The sequence below is a fragment of the Lissotriton helveticus genome, chromosome 3_1, assembly GCF_964261635.1.
Source record: "Lissotriton helveticus chromosome 3_1, aLisHel1.1, whole genome shotgun sequence".
NCBI lineage: Eukaryota > Metazoa > Chordata > Amphibia > Caudata > Salamandridae > Lissotriton > Lissotriton helveticus.
Genome location: NC_136061.1, coordinates 1,041,759,067 through 1,041,780,405, shown reverse-complemented (window position 1 = coordinate 1,041,780,405; position 21,339 = coordinate 1,041,759,067). Strand labels below are relative to the sequence as shown.

At 40.6% G+C, this 21,339-nt stretch overlaps 1 protein-coding gene across 1 annotated transcript in view; it reads left to right on the top strand.

Moving 5' to 3' along the window:
- The window catches only part of MYO3B (myosin IIIB), a 2,563,893-nt gene extending 2,543,406 nt beyond the window's left edge, over positions 1-20,487 (top strand). Inside the window, exon 36 of the mRNA XM_078681588.1 lies at positions 19,939-20,487. The gene's annotated coding sequence lies outside the window, so the exon portion shown is untranslated. The remainder of the gene's footprint in view (positions 1-19,938) is intronic.
- The last annotated feature ends 852 nt before the right edge of the window (positions 20,488-21,339 follow it).

Below are 21,339 nucleotides of genomic sequence, written 5' to 3'. Positions count from 1 at the left end.
AAAAACTAAAAACTGACCCTGAACCCTAAAAATACCCCTTTACCCAAAAACTAAAAACTGACCCTGAACCCTAAAAACACCCCTTTACCCAAAAACTAAAAACTGACCCTGAACCCTAAAAATACCCCTTTACCCAAAAAACTAAAAACTGACCCTGAACCCTAAAAATACCCCTTTACCCAAAAACTAAAAACTGACCCTGAACCCAAAAAATACCCCTTTACCCAAAAACTAAAAACTGACCCTGAACCCTAAAAATACCCCTTTACCCAAAAACCAAAAACTGACCCTGAACCCTAAAAATACCCCTTTAATTTAACATAATTAGCAATTAATCAATTAAATTAAATTAATTACCAATTACATTTTAAATAATTAACAAATATTATTTAATTACCAATTAATTAAATATTACTACCAATTAATACATTTACATATTTAATTAATTATAATTAAATTACTTCCCACCCTATTCCCCTATAAACCCACAACCCGCTACAGGAAATAAATTATTTTTATTTACATAATTAGCAATTAATCAATTAAATTAAATTCATTATCAATTAAATTTTAAATAATTAACAAATATTATTTAATTACCAATTAATTAATTATTACTACCAATTAATAAATGTACATATTTAATTAATTATAATTAAATTACTTCCCACCCTATTCCCCTATAAACCCACAACCCGCTACAGAATAAAATTACACAATAATTACAAAAAAATCATTAATTAAAAATAATTATAACATAAAATGACACTTTTCACACATATTATAACATAAAAACACTGTAAATAATTAAATATTATTTAAAAAACGATATTTTTTACTATCTAGATTATATACTTGGATATTTTCACTTTCTATATTATTTACAGTCGATATTACTTCACTTACCTTAAAAACGATATTTTGACTGTCGATATTCTGTCCTGTCGATATTTTGTCCAAACGATATTTAAAACTCGATATTCTGTCCAAACGATATTTTGGAGTCGATATTATGTCTGTGCACCCTTATAATGGATCAGGAAGCAAAAGGCCAACACAGCAAGTATTGCACCAGCCTTTGTTTTGGTGTTATTGAGTGCAGTGCATGCAGGGAGCTTCACATGTGCTGTGTGAGACCTGGTGGGATGTGGAGGGCTCATCACCCTGCCTCCATGGGACCTGTGGGGCACATAACAACTCCCTTCTGGCAAGTTAAGTAATTTCCATCACAAGGGACCATGCAAATGTACTCTGCACTGAGAATAATAAATGTAAGAGGACAGTAATTATCCTGTGATGAAGGTCCTCAGTCGGCAGCTCATGCCATAGCGCCACAACCTGGGAGGTAGAGAGAGGCAGGCAGCAGCCACATGAAAGCTCGGCTCGTTAAGGGCTCGAGGTTCCAACAGAAACTCGAGCTGAGCCAGAGCCTGGCTCGAACTTTCAGTGGCTCACACACCTCCAATCAATGTTTTGTTTTTTAAGTATTGAAAATGAAAGCCCCGCGCCTGTGAAAGACGTTCTTAATGCTAGGCGAGGGATTGGTATATGCTCTGTCAGTGGTATTCATGTCCACATGTGAGACGATCTCTTATTGTACACTGGATTATTTTGTGCGCAACTGAAACCTGGTATTATGTCCCATTAATCCCTAGCCCCGTCGACGCCATGGCAGTCCTTATGCACAGTTGACCTTTTGCGTACAAGCATAAACCATGCACACACAAAGTAATTTGAGCACAGGTACTTCAACGTCGCATGGGAACTTTAATCTAACATAGGTCAAAACCAGCTTTATTGTTAGAGAGGGAGCTTGATAAGTTTGGAAAACCCCCTTGAAAGTGGGTTCACATGTTGGCATACCCGTCAACATGATCAGAGTTCTGTGTGCCATTTTTTTTTGGGGGGGGGGTTCATGTGCCTTCAGAAAACTCACTCTCACCCGGCTTTTTTGAGTTTTGCAAGCGCGTACTTGACCCAACGGTATCATACCGCTTAACATGAGCACCAGTCGCATTACTTACGGACACATTCAATTTTTGGTAGGCATGGGGAGATTAGGTGATTTGCACAAAATCACAGGATGTTGAAGGTCCCTGCTGAGACTTGAATCTGGTTACCCAGCTTTCAGGTCGACCGCTCTAGCCATTCGGCCACATCCTCGCCCAGCTTTGTGCACTTAACCGCATGCGTGCGGCATGATTCCCCCCCGTACGCTGGATTTTGCGGATTCGCACTTTACATGACGAGCTGGGCTCGTCATGAGCGTGCGAGGAGGCTACCTCATGACGAGCCCAGCTCGTCATGAGCGTCGAAGGGGTTAAACGTCACCTCAGCTGGTGTGGTTAAATTCAGTGCCAGCTTAAGTGAACAAGTATCTAAGCTGAAGCCATTGCCTGCAGTCATTCACACACAGTGGGTGTGAGGGCAGGGTCGGTTCCCTGTATTCAACACACGTGCAGACGTCGGTTACAGTTGCACCCGACAAAAAGTCCCGCCCTTCGCGCAGTTTCATCCCGCTTCTCACAAAAAGCCAGGAACTACCCACTCAGTTCGGACGCTTTCCCTTGTCGATGTCGGCTTACCTGCGGCTGCTGCCCGCATACTCGAGTCCGGCCGCATCCCAAAGAGGCTATGATCCAACCCTTCCGCAGAGCAGAACGCGTCACAGCCAGGGACGGCGAGTGCGTGAGCTAGACAGAGGACTGAGAGTCTTCGTGCGTGCAGTAATCCACAAATCACGCATCAGCCGGTGCAGGAAGGCGAGGCGATGGCGAGGCGATTCGGGGGCGTGTTTGGCCAGAATGACGTGCACAAAGGGAAAAATTTGCCGGAACGCCCACGAGTCGCCTCGCACAATGACGGACGGCTATGTCTTCCAATGGCTAGCCTCCATTTATGGAGCTAGCCAATGAAAGACAGAGGCGGAACAAAGCCCCACATATTGAACTCATTAGGATTTCGCCTGCGCCGAAAAGCTGCACAGTGCGCAGCTTTCGCCAGGCGAAACCTAAAAATATATATATTATTATTATAGACAGTCCCTCGTCCCCCCTCCCCTGCACCCCCATCCCCTGCTCCTCCCTCGCCCCCTGCCCCACCCCACCACTTTTGGTTGCAGAGGCTCATTTGCATTAGGCCGTGACCTATGCCAAATGAGCCCGTCCACTTTCCAACACCAGTGCGGATTAGCCAATCCTTATAATGGATCACTGAAATAATATCGAGGGACAGAATATCGACCAACAAAAATATCGTTGAGAAAATATCGAGAGACAAAATATCGAGTTTCTATCTACAAACAGGTAAGTACAAAAATATCGAGTTAAAAATATCGTTTACAAAAATATCGTTGTAAAAAATATCGACTTTAATAAAAACAATGTTTAATTACATTAATATAAAAATGAATTACTAAAATATACTTAACAATACTTAAAATAACTTTTAATAATTAAATAATTAATGAAAGTAAAAAAAATAATATTTTTTTAATCATATTTCTTAAAACATATATATATATAGTAACAAAATTTAATTAAATAATAGCCAATATTATTAACGTACAAATACAATAGAGTAAAAATTACTATTCCCACTCCAGTGGGTGCAACAGTAGGGAAAGCGTTGGATAGCGTAGGGGTTAAAATTACTATTCCCACTCCAAGGAGTGCAACAGTGGATATATGACGTTACAACGCAACTTTTACAACGCACTACCATTACAACGTAAGTATTGGTAAGTATATAATAATTTTTATAATATAAATTATTTAAAATTAATTTAATATAATTTAATTTAATTTCATTAAATTAAATTAATGTAAATTTTATTTTACTTTCTTTTTACACTGTACCCCTGTACCCCAAAAACCCAAAACTGACCCTGAACCCTAAAAAAAACCCTTTACCCAAAACCCCAAAACTGACCCTGAACCCTAAAAATACCCCTTTACCCAAAAACTAAAAACTGACCCTGAACCCTAAAAATACCCCTTTACCCAAAAACCCAAAACTGACCCTGAACCCTAAAAATACCCCTTAACCCAAAAACTAAAAACTGACCCTGAACCCTAAAAATACCCCTTTACCCAAAAACTAAAAACTGACCCTGAACCCTAAAAATACCCCTTTACCCAAAAACTAAAAACTGACCCTGAACCCTAAAAATACCCCTTTACCCAAACACTAAAAACTGACCCTGAACCCTAAAAATACCCCTTTACCCAAAAAACTAAAAACTGACCCTGAACCCTAAAAATACCCCTTTACCCAAAAACTAAAAACTGACCCTGAACCCAAAAAATACCCCTTTACCCAAAAACTAAAAACTGACCCTGAACCCTAAAAATACCCCTTTACCCAAAAACCAAAAACTGACCCTGAACCCTAAAAATACCCCTTTAATTTAACATAATTAGCAATTAATCAATTAAATTAAATTAATTACCAATTACATTTTAAATAATTAACAAATATTATTTAATTACCAATTAATTAAATATTACTACCAATTAATACATTTACATATTTAATTAATTATAATTAAATTACTTCCCACCCTATTCCCCTATAAACCCACAACCCGCTACAGGAAATAAATTATTTTTATTTACATAATTAGCAATTAATCAATTAAATTAAATTCATTATCAATTAAATTTTAAATAATTAACAAATATTATTTAATTACCAATTAATTAATTATTACTACCAATTAATAAATTTACATATTTAATTAATTATAATTAAATTACTTCCCACCCTATTCCCCTATAAACCCACAACCCGCTACAGAATAAAATTACACAATAATTACAAAAAAATCATTAATTAAAAATAATTATAACATAAAATGACACTTTTCACACATATTATAACATAAAAACACTGTAAATAATTAAATATTATTTAAAAAACGATATTTTTTACTATCTAGATTATATACTTGGATATTTTCACTTTCTATATTATTTACAGTCGATATTACTTCACTTACCTTAAAAACGATATTTTGACTGTCGATATTCTGTCCTGTCGATATTTTGTCCAAACGATATTTAAAACTCGATATTCTGTCCAAACGATATTTTGGAGTCAATATTATGTCTGTGCACCCTTATAATGGATCAGGAAGCAAAAGGCCAACACAGCAAGTATTGCACCAGCCTTTGTTTTGGTGTTATTGAGTGCAGTGCATGCAGGGAGCTTCACATGTGCTGTGTGAGACCTGGTGGGATGTGGAGGGCTCATCACCCTGCCTCCATGGGACCTGTGGGGCACATAACAACTCCCTTCTGGCAAGTTAAGTAATTTCCATCACAAGGGACCATGCAAATGTACTCTGCACTGAGAATAATAAATGTAAGAGGACAGTAATTATCCTGTGATGAAGACCTTGCGTTTTAGAGAACCGTGCAGGTTGATAATTATATGTCATGAAACATTTTTCATCAAGTTTAGAATTACCATTTTTTGTTTCTTCCGCTCGGCAAAAGTGCTTTTCATTTGTGTTTTTGGACTGGCAAAAATATTGTTATTCCCATTCATTTATATAAAGCTGTAGCATAAGCATGAATTGGAGAGCTAAGCATCTGCGCAATGTTAAAAAATGCTTCAGCCTTGGTGTAGTTGAGGGAAGGAGAGTTAACTTCAATACAAAAAGGCTAAACCATATTCAGTTAGAAAACCTTCAACAATTATGTTGGCTTGTCTGATTGTAATCTGACTGATCATCTCACCTCAGTTTAAGGGACAATTTATGATGAATTTTCACTATACTTAGGCCTCGGCTAGACAGAACATGCCTGTCTCAAAGAGACATGTATTGTTCTATCTGTGGGCGTCAGCATGCCCATAGGCTTTCCGTTTACTTGCTCCATCGTCGCTCTCAAATCCTTTGTCCCTATTTGTCCAGGGCATGAATGCGTCAACATTCTCCTGTGTTTGGCCAACACCCCAGAGCAGGGACCAAGTACTTGTAAACATCCAATTATCTAATTTTGGGAACTACTTTTTTCTTTGTCTTGAAGCTCTCCATACAGTACTAGTGTTTTCAGTTCACTCGTTCAGTCTCTTTTTTTTGTGCAGTTTTATATAGTGTGAACACCACCCAAATGTATTGTTAGAGTAACCACCACACTAGTTTTTGTAGAAACAGGGAGATTAAGTGATTTGCCCAAGATAACAGGATGTTGTGCCAAAACATAAGCCCGATTTCCCAGCTCCATAGTCGGCAGCTCGGGCCCAATGCCTCATTCTCTCCTCCTGTCCTGAACTTCCGAATGCAAGGGCTCTTTACACTTAAAAAAAACTTTTTAAAACTATCACTTTGAATAAGTACCTCCCAGTGCTGTGCCATATTAATATCAAAGTTTACACATATTAAAGAAATACACTCTTCAAGTATTTTTATAAATTCTATCAAATTATACGTGATGTTTGTTGCATGATCTACAATGCAAACACTTTCCAAACTTTGCGTGTGCTGTTTGCTTGCCCTTCTCTAACCATGGCAGCTACAGCTCCCGCATTTTAGAGCACCTATCCACGCAGTAACTGGTCTTAGCCTGGCCAATAGAAGGTGCGGTCAGCAGCATACCGGACATTTGTTTCCCAACTGGGTACTGCAGTGCAAGTGTGATCCGGAATGCTTAGCCACTGGAAGTGTACTCAGGAGTTGGGTTTCAGCAAGCATCATGAACTGCGACACGGAGCATTATTATGCAAGAATTTGAGGAATTATTTTCCCTCTGGATATATTTACCATTAGCAGGCAGCAAAGGTGCTGGCTGGCCTGCCTATTACATGGGCTGATGGCATTTGAAACAATCAAAAATCAAATGGAGAATGTATCAATTGATACTACAGCACCAGGGTTTTTTTTTTTTAGACCTTCTTAAAAAACCCTTATACATGCACGTAAGCGATGTGGTGGTATATCTTGGTTCTCCACCGTTTATACGTAGCGTGGGTGCATCATCATAGGGTTTTTATAGTTGTATGCAACCTCCACCCGGAGATAACCATTGGCTATGTAGCAGTGTCCAGAAATAGTGCTCCCAAAAATATATTTGTGAATCTAAATAAAATGTGTGATACAAGAATTGTTAAAAAAAAGAGTTTGGTATAGAATAGGATCGTGTTACTAGATCCGGTATACCTCAAAATTGGTCAGAGTTAGTCGACATGTCTCAGCCCCACTGTGCCCAGCCGGGTCTATGGGGCTTTCTTCAGGACTGTGACGGAAATTAAAATACTACTTGCACAATTTGTGTAGTACGACAGTGGTTCAGTTATCCACCTTCTTTTTAGTGAAGCCAATAGTACCTGCAATCCAAAAAACAAATTAGCACCTAAGCGATGTGGTGGTATATCTTGGTTCTCCACCGTTTATACGAAGCGTGGGTGCATTATCATAGCGTTCTTATAGTTGTATGCAACCTCCACCCGGAGATAACCATTGGCTATGTAGCAGTGTCCAGAAATAGTGCTCCCAAAAATATATTGGTGAATCTAAAAAATCCTTGGATCAACGAAAGGAATTTTAATAAAATGTGTGATACAAGAATTGTTATAAAAAAGTGTTTGGTATAGAATAGGATTGTGTTACTAGATCCTCTATACATCAAAATTTGTCAGAGTTGGTCGATATGTTTCAGCCCCACTGTGCCCAGCCGGGTCTATGGGGCTTTCTTCCGGACCGTGATGAAAATTAAAATACTACTTGCACAATTTGTGTAGTAGTTATCCACCTTTTTTTTAGTGAGGCCAATAGTACCTGCAATCCAAAAAACAAATACGTTTTTTGTAACCCTATATGTTTCTCTAAATTCTTAAAACTGATTTAGTAGTAGGAAAAATACTGTGAACATCTTACTGAGGCTTTAAAGATTGTTTTATCTGTCACCATTTGATATAAAAAATGATTCTAGTCAAGTTCAAAATTGTGAGGTTAAAGTTTAAAATCGGCGCAATATATTTGTAAAGTTTATTCTAATTGTATTCTGAATGGTGGACTCATAGTTATCAAATGTCCCCGTTTGTGTAAAAAATTAGTAATGTGTTACAACGTAGTGATCAATTTTATCATGATTCGTAAAATGTGTTAATTAAATAGTTGCCCCTCTTATAACATCTCATCTATTGTGCAATAAACCCGCATCCTTTATCTGTGTCCGTAACTTACAAGCATTAGTTATTTAACCCGTACCTCTCAAGTTTTAGGCAATACTTCCTTCGGGGGTCAAGAGAAAATCTTCTCCGTCGTCTGTAATAAAAGGAAATATATTGTTAAAGGAACGATCTTACTTGGTTTACTCCTCGTGATTATGGCGGCATGGCGGTTCTCACCAGCTCTGTGGGATTTCCTTGCTTGTGCTGCCGCTACCCCCGGAAGTGACCGGTGTGTTTCCTAGGTCCTTTTTCTATTGCTGGTTCCTACGAATACTGAAAAAAGACTAAAAACGAAAACAGACTCCCGCGTGGTGTTCTGATCATTATATTAAAAAAGTGTGCACTCTTTGCGGTCATCTGTTTACTCAATTGTAATATTTAAACAATGTTTAAAAATTTGTTAGCAGCGGTGTATATCGTCATCATCGTATACCTATGCGGCCACATATATTCCATGAATGGTGAATATTATTGTTGAGTAGATAGTCACGTGGTCACATTTAGGTTCTCTGTGGTGCACAATTATTGATGTATGTTTACTCACAGACGGTTGTTTTTCTTAAGGGCAGTTATCTTTCAAGGCCACGGTTACGCCGGTTGTTTATCTCTTTGATTACAGTCATCTTTTGTCGTTGGGCCGAGGCAGGACAATTTACAGAGTGATTACTTCTCCCTTAATCTCATTAAGTCAGGAGGAATCATGCAAGTTGGTACCATCATTCATTCCTTGACAATTTGTTTTTAGGCGATCCACCCACATTTGATACAAGCCTTATTTATTTATTTTTTGGACTTCAAAAATCAGCTGGATTACGTGATGTATCAAGTGTTGACATTGAGCTGGTTAATCCAAGCCACCACCTTCCCTAAATGGGCTGCTCTAAGGGTTCCCAGGCAATGCCTGCACCTGTCTTTGTGAAACTTGACACTCTCTGATGTTTTGGGCTTTGTTTGGGCTCTAGTATAGTGCTTCCGTAGCTTCAGAGCTCTAAAATAAATGAGGTAATGAGCTTGGATGTACTGAATTCCAACATTTGGCTAAAACATGTTAAATTATGTGGTTTAATAAAATAGGTTTATCTCAATTTTGGGAGAATCCGGAAAGGTTACGTTCAATTAAAAAAAAAATGGTGAAAACGGCTTTTTGGGGTTTTATGAATAACCAAATAACTGATGGAAATAGTGGTGAGACTTTGGTAAACAACTTTTTAAACTTCAAGGATGAGCCTCTTTTTAAGAATTTCCTTGATGAAGTCGAGCCCCCGCTAGCTAAAACCCTATTTATGAAATTAAGATATGGTAACCTTTTGACTAATTCAACTCTGGCACGCTGGTCTAGAAGGGGTAATGCTGACGATACAACGACCAGCGAAATCTGTACTATGTGCGAGGGCAATTTTAAGGAGGATGACCAGCATATCCTTCTTTTTTGCCCACCCTATGCACCGGCCAGAAGAAAGTGGATTAAACCTTTATGCAATCTTTTGGGAATAAGGTCATGTAAGACGGCACTAAGAATGATCAAATCTGACACAACCCGCACAATAGTATTTAGTGTCAGTAGATTTTTGCTTTCCATCCACTTTGTGCGCAGGAAAAAAGGTCTAAAGCTATAAGGTCAATGTTGTATATCACTTGTCCATTTGGTTTTATTTGTCCATTGGTTTGATAGTATCTATTTTTATGGTTCACTTTCCAGCTCCCTGTCCAAATGTATTTCTTGCCAAGTATGCCATTATGTTTTTATTTTTCCTCTTTCGTCTTTTTTAACCCCTTCCATGCGTTGGACGGCCGCCGGCCCTCCGACGTCACGGTGGGCGTGTGCAGAGGACGGCCGGGGGCCGTCCAAACCACGCCCACGCCATAAATCACCCGCACCGCGGCGGAATTTTCGCCGCGGTCAAGGGGTTAAACTGCTTTGATTTTTTTAGCAACAATTGTTAGTTGTTCCATAAATGGTGCTTGATATGCATTTTGTAAATTAAATTTGTTTTTTATGCAAATCTTTTATGGCCATGTATGGCCGAAATAAAGATCAAATGAATACAAATGAGCCATTAGAAGCAGAGGTATGGGCCCCATCTTGCCCCATCTCCATTCTTTAAAAGCTGCTGTATCAGACTCTCCTCCTGTTTTCGATTGCTCCCTCCTCTACCCCATGTCTGCTTGGCTCATACCTCACCCGCCATTATGAGGTGTTGTTTGTTACTTCCCTCCTGCTGCTTGTCTCCTTGTTTAAACCTGCAATTAGCTGTTTTATTACCTAATTGTGATTGTCAGCCAGTTCCAGTTTTATTTTAATATTCTACCACATGAACTGCCGTCCGCGAAACACATTTCAATCTTCCCTCCAACCGAACAAGGGCTTCTTCCCTGCTGTGCCTTTTTTGCTATGGCTGCAAGCGAGGACATGCACTCAACAAAAGCGTCCATAATTGTTATCCAGTATTCCCTGTAAAGCCAAGCTCACAATCACAACACTGGCTGTGAGAGTTCTCCAGCTGTAAGTGGCAGAGAGCCTCCCCTCGACCAGAAAGAAACCCCCACGCCTTTCACAACAAGGCGTTCCATCAGTCTTCATCAGTACAGCTCAACATTTTCCCCCTTTACAGAACAGTGTCAGGCGCCGTCCTTGTGCAGCATATAATTCTTCAATTGGTGTCGCTATTCTGCAAAATGGTATAATTGGAATTTAAAAAATGCTCTAGTAAAAAAAAAAAAACAGCAAAGAATTCCAATAACAAACCTACAAGATTTGGACACAATGGTCAATTTTATGGAATTTAAAACCTTTTAAATGATTTTCAACTCCACATAATAACACTCTACTCAATTCCACAACAAAACACCCCACATAAAACCACTCAATGTCACATAGCAACAATCCACATAAATAAGCTCCACACCATGCCATATAATCCTCCTCAGTTGAGAAAACAAAATTCCCCTCAGTATTCAATAAAAGGTGAGAAGTACAATACACTCATCTGTCATTCACATCGGTTATAGAGGAGTAATTAATCTACTATAAAAGAAAGTATTTTATATATTAAATAAAAAATAAGCTCAAAAATAGTTTATTCTATCTCGTAAAAACTTAAAGACTTTCTGGCAACAAATCTTTAGTGACACACAGAGGGGCCTTTGCCCGAATACATTAAATATATAAAATTCATGTATCGCATACAATTTTTGATCCAATGATAATATGCAGTCAAAGTTAAAATACGGCGAAAAATTTGTCACAATCAGAAAATCAAAAAAATCTAAAAAATTATTTTCATAAAAACACAATAATACAATAAACAAAGGAGACCCTATCTACACAGTTACACACTAACTGTTCTGCATATTGATCCAACACTTAGCATCCAGTTTGAATTCTGGTAGGTGTTATAATTGTATTCCTTCCCAACAATTCCTGTGGTTGGATTCAAAGTCTTGTTGACGTTGACGCTTTTCAGTGGTACACTCTATAGTACAACCACCTTCATCAGGACTCAAATCTAAGGGAACTTTATCTTCTTCCAACTTAAAAACCGTAATCTAAAAAGGGAAGAGGTACATAGGAACAGGGTTTAAATTACTAAATTCCCCATCCTACTCCCTCCAACCCTGCCACCTGTCCCACACCATTTGCCAATGAAAAACGACAGGAGGAAATATACTGTTTTTAAAAATTGGGGATCAAAATGTCTTTGCCTAGATCATTTAAGTCTTCAGGACTTCTAGTCCATTTGTGCTTTAACTCCTTCCATGCTGCCGTTGGCCATTGGCCGATGGCAGCACTACCTCCCCAGTGCTGCCATCAGCCAATGGCCGACGCGGCCACGGCCGTTTTGCGGAAGTGCCGCACTTTCGCAAAATCGCAGCCGCCATTAAGGTGTAAATATCTGTGCTTGGTGGTTTATAAATCAAAGTCACCATAGTGTGTATGATCTATATCTCTTCATTTAAAACCCTCCTCTAGCCAGTGTTAACATCCACATTTTTACCAAATACAAGAGAAAAGAAGAGAATAGAAAAAATAATTGTTTTACAAAACAGAAAGATGGACTGAGATAGAGATGAAATCATCACTCACCACTTCAGGTTAATGTTAATTATTAAACAAGAGATATCCAGCTTGTAGTTATTTGCTCACAGCTGTGGCTTGGCCTTTTGATTAAAATCACAGAACCCCAGTTACTATAAGAAAGGGAAGACAACAATTTGTACTGCGACGAGTACCTTAAAAGTTCCAATCTTATAACTAGAGGGGGTTTTTAACATTTCTTACCTCTTTAATTCTGGTTGTGTGCCTCGCACAATGACTTCTTCGTATTTCTTGTTGTGTGTATAGGGAAACTAGTTTTCCTACCTGCCATTACTGACTCATGTACCCTACCAAACTTATTCCTTCGAGGAGTTACTGTTATTGGGTGCCATGCTTTAGCTAAAAAACTAAACACATTGCACCGCATATATTTAATTATTATATCCTATAGCAGTCATTATACAACACATCTCATTATTATTTTTGCTTGCAAGTTTAATTTTTAGCGTTATTCAAAGGGCTCTCCATTAAAGGTACCTGTTGTCTAAAACTACCCTTTAGTCGTTTTATTCGGTGTTTAACCACCAGTACGGCTTCGGTATCTAGTGCTTGGTTAATCACCTGAATTCCAAAATAAAGGTTCCCAAACTGGATAGCCTTCAGGGGGTCTGACATGACATAACTTGTATCAGTGCATGCATTTAAATTCTCCCGGAAGACAGTACTTCTTCTCAGAACGCCTGTATTTGTTTAGTAGTGCCCTGTCCCCCGTTGGCAGTAGGACCACCTCTCTAGTTTCTTACACATAATCCCCCTCAACATAATTTCACTCAGATCCACACAGTTCCATGCCACACAATTCAATTTCACACATTATATTCCACACTACATAATTCCACAACAAACCAGAAAATTCCACTCCACAACATAATTACACCGCACACCACATACATCCAATCTACACCACAAAATTCCACATCATGCCACAAATTCAACACCACACCCCCACCATAATTCCACTCCACTAGATGCCATTCCACAACACACAATCCCAACACACATAATTACACTCCATGACACATATTACCACTACACATAATTCCAGTACATTCAATACCACATTGACTATCCACATATTCCCAGTACACACCATGCCACATAATTCTGCTACACATAACACCACTCAACACCACACAATTCCACAACAAATAATTCCAGTCTAAACTGCATAATTACCCTACACTCCATAACACATGGCTAAAAGACATTTGTCATTGACAACTCCAATAGTTCTTGGATTGCCGAGACCTATTGGCTTCGCCAATGCTTGTTCATGTGGTCTCTCGTCATTCTTTGAAGTACAGCTCTGTTTATTTAACTGCCCTCTTCCCTTGGGCACTGTGGTGTGCAGAATCGGTGACACCTCAATTTGTGCCGAGCAGAGCCAGACTGGGAACGGAAACCGGCCCTGGCAAACTGCTGAGCTGGCCCCCATGGGATGCAGCCGAGCAGTTTGCGAGGGACGGTTTTGGCCGATTTTGTTACAATGGGTCCATATTGCCAACCCCGGGTAACAAAAACACCCCCCCCCCCCAAAACCAGGCCCCACCCTAGTGACCCACTGGGAAAACGCCCAGTGCCTGCTACGGCAAGTCCGGCCCTGGTGCTGAGAGACCGTCTTCTGCAGTTAATGGGGTGGGGGGTAGGTAAACTAGCATGTGCCCCTTACCCCACTACCTCTGACAAAGATTCCAAGGCTCCATACATAACCTAACAAAATATGGTAATATCATCTCTCTCTCTCTCTCTCTCTCTTGCCTTCTCCCCTCCCTCAGGTTACCATTTACTCCTGTGTTCTCTATTTCATACCACACCCTCTCCTCTATATGGACCCTCAACTACTTCCATCAAATGCATCTTGTCTGCCTCCTTCAAATAAATAACCTTTACTCACCTTTTCTGTGATTAACTCACCTTCACCGTCTGGATTCAGACTACAGCCTTCCACTTCAACCTCACCTCTTATTTCTCCATACCCTCTTGCTCCTCAACCCTGCCTTACTACTAACCCTCCCGAACCACATCTGAGCACTTCCAAGCAGTTATTTACCAGGGTGGAGTAGGGCGTGATGGCTTCAGTGTAGACTGATGGTGGCATTGGTATGTGTCAGTCAGTCAGTCAGAATACTTTATTTCGATAAATCAATATCATAAAAAGACAATGGAACTATACAAAATATACAATTAAATACACTTGTTAATACAGAATAAAAACAGAGTAATAGTTCAATTAAAAATCATCCAGAAATATACATAGACTGAAAGTTTCATTGATTAAAAACACAATAAATAAAATAAAAACATTAACCCTTTTGAGTGCCCCCCCTGACAATTTTTGGTGTACAATCATCATACATATATACATCCAAATTCATTTATGTACAATTAGTCAGACAATTTTTCTTATTTCTAATCCTTACAGCACCCACCAAAAAACTTGCAACATGAAAGATGATCCTAAAGGACTGTAATAATTGCAAATAAAGGAGGGCAGGCTTGACCTGCAGAAAGCCCCCCTCCTTAAGTATTGGGACCAAAAATGTCATCCTTAATTCCGTGTAGTGACTACAGAACATCAAAAAGTGCATTGTGTTCTGGGTGGAAAAGGAAACAGTCCTAAATTCAAGTGTATCAGATTAAAACGGAAACGGGTTAGGAGAAACCTATGGAAGGGACGATTCACCACATTAAGGTAGGTTTCGGGACCACATGAGCTGGCAATAATGAGATTAGCCCTTACAGTAGGTTTTTTTAATTCGCGTTCCTCTCTCTCCAGAGACAGCAAATCTGCCATTGCTCCCTTAATTAGAGCAATATCCTTTGGTCTTATTAACTCCGGAGAGGAGAAAAGCTCCGGTCTCCCAAGTTTGATCAGAGTATTTCTAATGTAAGTCAACCACTCACTCTTACCATAGTTTTCTAGAAGGAGACAATCTTTCGGGATAGTATGGTTCAGGGTTATTTCCTGGTTCATCCAGGTCTTCAACCAACATATTACAGGAGCCATACTTATCATGTCAGAAATAAAGCCTACCCCAATTCAGAATGGATAGTATATGAGGGCGTAGACTGTGGCACTGAGAGGACTGATCTCATAAATTTATTTTCGGTCACCTGTAGGCAATCAGAGGAACTATATCCCATATTGAGCTGCCATATGTGGCTACTGAGAGGCATTTTGCCTTATAGATCTTCATTAGTGCTGCTATAGGCCTAGCCCCAAGTTTTTTCGTAAAGACCTGGAGTGCAGAGGTAGTTCTTGCAAAGGAGATGTTTCTATTTTTAAGCTGCGGGCCCCAATTCCCTCTCTCATCAAATGTAATCCCCAGGTAGGGGAATGTGGGCACCCTGCTAAGTTCTTCTTTGCCACAGAAAAAAAGTTTTAGACTGCGTTTTCCTAGAGCACTTCCCCATAATCATAATTTGGGACTTTTTTACATTTATTTTAAGATCCAAGGATCCCATAAAGTTCCCAAATACATCCAGAAGCCGCTGTAATCCAACCCCTGTCCGTGAAAGAAGGACAGCGTCATCCGCGTAGAGGAGAACTGGGATACCCAGTTTCCCTATGCACAGTATGTCAAGGGTAGCCTCCTTTAGAGCAGGTTCAAGGGCGTTTATATATACCGTAAAAAGAAGCGGGCCAGGATACACCCTTGCCTGACCCCCCTTTCCGAGTTAAAATAACTAGTACAGCGCCCCTCAGCAGTAACCCTGACGGAGGCCAAAAGGCCAGAATGTAAGTCTGCCAGGAGGTCAACTAAGGGCCCGATCAAGACTTCAGGGTTAATAGATCCACAGACTTTATCTCTATTACCACTGGGTTGTGGTCACTAAAGACCGATACCTCTGTCTTATATCGTAGTACCTTAGATAACATAAAAGAAGTCATAGAAATATAATCAATTGTAGTGCCTTCGTCTGTTCCTTTAAAAGTAGGGGGCCTAGGATCACTTTCCCCGCAACCAGATTCGTAAAGATTCCATCTCGCCAGAAAATTTTCAAGTGCTTCCCCCCTCTTAGAATGTTCAAAATGCATAAATGAGGAATATGGAGGACCTTCTATTTCATTACTGGCGCACGGTTGGTTACAGGGATGGATATTAAAGTCCCCTAAAAATATTAATTCAAAAGTATTCACATTTGTACTATAGACTGACAAAAATTTCTCCAATGAGTCTAGGTTAGTCCCGGTACATTCATTGGCACATGAATTATAAAAATTTATAAATAAAATCTTGGGAGTATCAGAATATGATAACTCTACAATTAAACAGTTCTGAGAACCTGAATTACACTGGCTTAGTGTGCCATTTAAATCAAGTTTAAATAGACTTAGTAAACCTCCCTTGGCTCTACCAGCCACACTACATGTTGCTGGAATAGAAAAGTGTCTGTACCCATCCAAAGAAAAAGTTTTAGCCTGGTCCCAAGTTTCGTGAAATGCTATAATGTCATAAGTTTTTAGTGAATTAGTCCAGGTTTCATTCCCTACTTTAGCCTTAATGCCAGCAATGTTCCAAGTCATTATTCTAGCTGTAGGATGAGGAGGCTTTATATTAGTCCTTGGGTCGATTGGCTGTCAATCATTTTCCTCCAAAGAAGCTAGAGGGGCATATCGATTGGCCAGTGGGAGGGGTTGATCAAATTGGTTATAGTTCCTGGACAGCCTATAGCAGTATGGGTCCTGACTAAATGATGGGTGAATTCCAGATTGGGGAGGAGGGGTAACAAAGCAGCGCCTAGGAAGATGTTGGAATGGTTTAGGCTGGTCAGTGTTTAAATGTGTGGTAGTATTAAGATAATTATAAAAGAAACCAAGAGGGCGTGCACATACAATGTTATCACTCGTTAATAGGGAGGCCGCTCTAAGCAGTACTGTAGCAACATGCTGCGGATACTTAAAGTTGACGATGATGCAGTCCCCCCTACCATTTTTCCTAGAGTTTCCTATCCAGCTGACTCTGTGGGTCGATATGATGTCGTTGGAAAAGGCAAGGGGAAACCCACAATTCCTGTTCAACCAGGATAAACATTTATTTTTCAGGGAGTCATGGGTCTCCGGCCTCGACTCCGTAAGATAGGAATCCCCCTCTGGTACATTTGTGAGTACTACTATGTAGGGTGCGCAATATGGAGGCAGATTAACTGAGCATCTTTTCTTTACTGCGCTCCTCCCTTCATTGTTTCTCCCTATTATAGCAGATTGGTTACTAGGGGTCGTGAGCGGTGGTTGAGTAACTTGTACAAATGGTTGGCAAGTAGTGGCCGGTAGAGGGGGCGATTGGCTGACTGGAGCAGTTTGAACAGTGTGTGCAGTATGAGTCGGCCTCTTCCCCCCACTACGGGATACAACAGTTTCCTTGTTTATGTTCTCGCCGGCCTTTGCACTCTGATTTACTTTAATCTGGGTTAGATGAGAGTTCAAAAGGCCACCCAATCTGGTTACTTCCTTTGTTACCTCCTCTAATGTTACCACAAGAGGTTTAATCATGATTTCTAGTTTGGATTCAATAATAGTAGCCAGCAAATTAATTTGATCAGAGTTCAAATTAAACAACTCGACTTGGGTTGAGTTATCGATTACTCCCCCAGTGCTAATGGATGAAGACCCAGCTTTTTTAGGTTTCCTATTCCCCCGCTTAGCAGCTTGCTTCCTACAGGCTCTAACTACTCTCGGGGAGGACTGTGGTGAAATATCCAGAGGATTATCCAGCTCCACCTGAGTTTGTACTATGAGTGCAGATGAATCATGTTCAATGATTATTTGCGGGTCTTCTATGCAGCTGCGTTCTAGCGAAGGAGTAACTGGGGGGGCGCCCTGACTTGTAGGTGACACCGGAGGACTTATCCGGTTTAATGAAAGGTGTCTCTCTTTATTCATTTTATTTACTACTTTTACCAAGTAGTTGTCCATAGTGCTCGTCGTATGAGGAGTCTTTGCCGACCTAAGTTTAGACATTATAGGGAATTAACAAATGAATACGATGCAATTTAAAACAAAGCCAACCACTATTGCTTGCACAGGTTCAGTTATAAGCTACAACATCAACAAAGCCTAACTGAATGACACACAATATAAAGCAAAAAGAAGTCTTACAGGTTTGTGGGCCGTAACAACCAAGGTCCATGGCCCAGCCCAGCCTCGTTCAGCCTCTGACGGACACAGACGGCCCGCCCTCTGCCCGGGCTCAGCCCGGCGCTGCCTGCGCGCGTCCCGCAGGGCGGGAGGCGTTTGAAGTTCTTATGGCGCCTCCGGGCGCGTGTTGATGTGTCACGCCCTCCCCGGGGCTGCTGGGAGTGGTAGTCCGCTGGCGGTGGGCAGTAGCGGTGAGGCGAGTCACAGCGTTCGGCTGGTGCCGTTTCCCTCACGGCGGCTTCAGGCTAAGCGAGTGTCCCCCAAGAGCGCTCGGCGCTCGAAGTTCTTATGGCGCCTCCGGGCGCGTGTTGATGTGTCACGCCCTCCCCGGGGCTGCTGGGAGCAGTAGTACGCTGGCGGTGGGCGGTAGCGGTGAGGTGAGTCGCAGCGTTCGCCTGGTGCCGTTTCCCTCACGGCGGCTTCAGGCTAAGCAAGTGTCCCCCAAGAGCGCTCGGCTCTCGAAGTTCTTATGGCGCCTCCGGGCGCGTGTTGATGTGTCACGCCCTCCCCGGGGCTGCTGGGAGCGGTAGTCCGCTGGCGGTGGGCGGTAGCGGTGAGGTGAGTCGCAGCGTTCGCCTGGTGCCGTTTGCCTCACGGCGGCTTCAGGCTAAGCAAGTGTCCCCCCATTGGTATGTGATTAAGAAGGGATGTTTTGGATACATTGAGAATGAATTGTTTGTGTTTATGGTTAGGATCTGAAAGGGTGTTTGTTGTTGATGACAGGGAAAGTGTGGGGTTTTATGGATATTGGACATATATTTATCATTAGGCAGTGAAATTTGTGGGTCTGGTGTTGGTGTTGCCTGGGATAAGCTGAGCTAGTTGTACCAGCTCATGTACTCTATAAATAGGAATTGAGGGAGAGCAGAAAGTCTGGTTCTGGTATGTAATAGCTTAAGGTAGGTATAGAAATTATTTGATGTGTAGTATGAAAAGAGACCACATGGAGACGGTAAGGTCTGAATTTGTAGAAATGTGACTGAAAAGAACAACAGCATGCGGTGTTACATGGGATTACTGTTGAGGGTTTGGTGATAAGAGAAGGAGGACTAATGTAGTGAAGTGAACACTTAATTTAATTTTATGTGGTGCATTATTTGTAGGGCCATGAATTAAAGCGTGAATTTTGTTGAGGGTTTATGTGTGCATTTTGTGTGGAAATAGGGTACAGATGGCTAGACATAAAGATGCAGTGTTCAAACAGCTATGTATCATCAGCAGGCATTAGGCAGATCTATTTACAGCTCTATTTGATCCCACCTGATGGAGACTCTGATTCCCCACTTTGATGAGGCAGTGTTATGTAACTCTCTATAGCTCACCTGAATAATGTAACCTGTCATACAACCTTCCCAAGACTCATGACATTTTGGGGATGTGGCCTTTGCAGCATATTTTTAACGATGCAGTCGTACTAGAACATTTAGGACAGGCAATGTGGCCTCTTTGTGTGGCCAATTTGCTCGCCAAGGCTCTCAGTTAGCAAGTTTCCCTTTCTAAGCTCACCAAATTGTCTTTCTTTGCACAGGTGTGCTGCTGCTGTCACTGATGGAAGAAGTTGCTATTCCTCTTCTAAGGAGAACTATGGCCCAGTCGATGATGACCTACTTTGGTACCTGTTGACTCCAATTGGGATGCAGTAGCTGGTGCCCTCAGGAGATTGTCTGCCACACCAGGAGATCCCCTCTCTGGACTGCACAGTGCATGTACTGTGGATAACACCCCTCACAGTGCAATTGAGGCTAGTTTTGTTATCTTGCTGGTCGGATTGTTTGATGACAGCCATTATAAGAAAATGTAAATTGATGAGATGTTGTCCTATTGCTTAAAGATTTCTGCAGATTGTGACTTTGTCCACAGAATGAAAGAGCCTATTGCACCGAGGTTCCTTTTGGATTATCTGCTGTGAGGCTCTTGTGTTTACACAGTTGGGCATACCGATGCCTTTTGCAGCAATACACTCATTATGCCTTGTTTTTACATTTCATATTTGTGCTGTTCATAACATCAGCAATGACCCTGAAGGTCTTTTTCATGTAAATGTGTGATTATGTAAAGTATGCCTTAATAAAATATTTTAAACACAAAAACGGCTGTATGGTTAACGTCTGTGTGAATAAAATTGACAATAATCAACTTCAGACTCTTTCAAAGCAGTGTGTGCTATAAAGATAAAAGAACACCCATCTATCATAATCTCGATCCACTCTTACACACTAGTGAAGCAATAATTCAGAATGTTTGCCTTGGTCTATGCGTTTATTGTTTGAAATCATCATTACACTCCTTCTCATTTTTATCCTCAATGTTTCCATCAGAGACCAAGATGACTCTGCATATATGCTGTAATCATATAAAAAATTATATATTTTTTGCTTATATTTTCTGCTTATATGCCTAATATCAGAATGTTTCTCACCTAGTATTTCACAATATTTAACCCTACAATTGAACTCATTAACTACATGGATAGAAAAGGAGCACTTCAAATATCCAAATCTACAATATTGCTGCAACATAGTAGAACATAGTCGTACACTAGCAGCCAGATTCATCAAGCCAAAATCGGCTCGCAAAGGGCCAGATTCTGAGAATCTGGCCCTTTGCGAGCGCTATTTTTGCATTTGGGATTCATCATCCCAAATGCAAAAATCGCAATTTCAGAAATCGCTAAATTGCGGATAATTGCATTTAAGGAATCTCAATTTGAGATTCCTTAAATGCAATTCATGAACCATTTTAAAATTGCGAAATCGCATTCTGGGGCCGCTATTTATCGCGAAGTCTAACTACGTGGTAAATAGCGAAAACTTAGAAAAATGCACTTTAGTGCATTTTTCTAAGTTGTATGTTACACACACCCATGTCCTTTGGACATGTGTGTTCGCAACACCAGTGTACATTACCATTTCAGGGGTGGTACAGGGTG